The following is a 242-nucleotide window of genomic DNA, read 5'->3' as shown; positions in this document are numbered from 1 at the left end:
CATAAGAAAAGAAGAGAGATGAGATATATGAGTCATTAAAAAGAAAGAGAATGTAGATCATAATTATTCTTTTTATCTTTTAATATGGTCCTTCTAGGATATAAAAAATAAATTTATATGAGATTTAAATATAAGAAGTGAATAGATGGGGTCGGATAGGATATTAAAAGATAAATAAATAAGTAATTAATAAATAAATAAAAAAAAAAAGAGAAGAAGAGCGGTCAAAATGGTGTGAGAGA

This window comes from Elaeis guineensis, chromosome 1 (genome assembly GCF_000442705.2).
Source record: "Elaeis guineensis isolate ETL-2024a chromosome 1, EG11, whole genome shotgun sequence".
NCBI lineage: Eukaryota > Viridiplantae > Streptophyta > Magnoliopsida > Arecales > Arecaceae > Elaeis > Elaeis guineensis.
Note: the sequence above shows the minus strand (reverse complement) of the source record.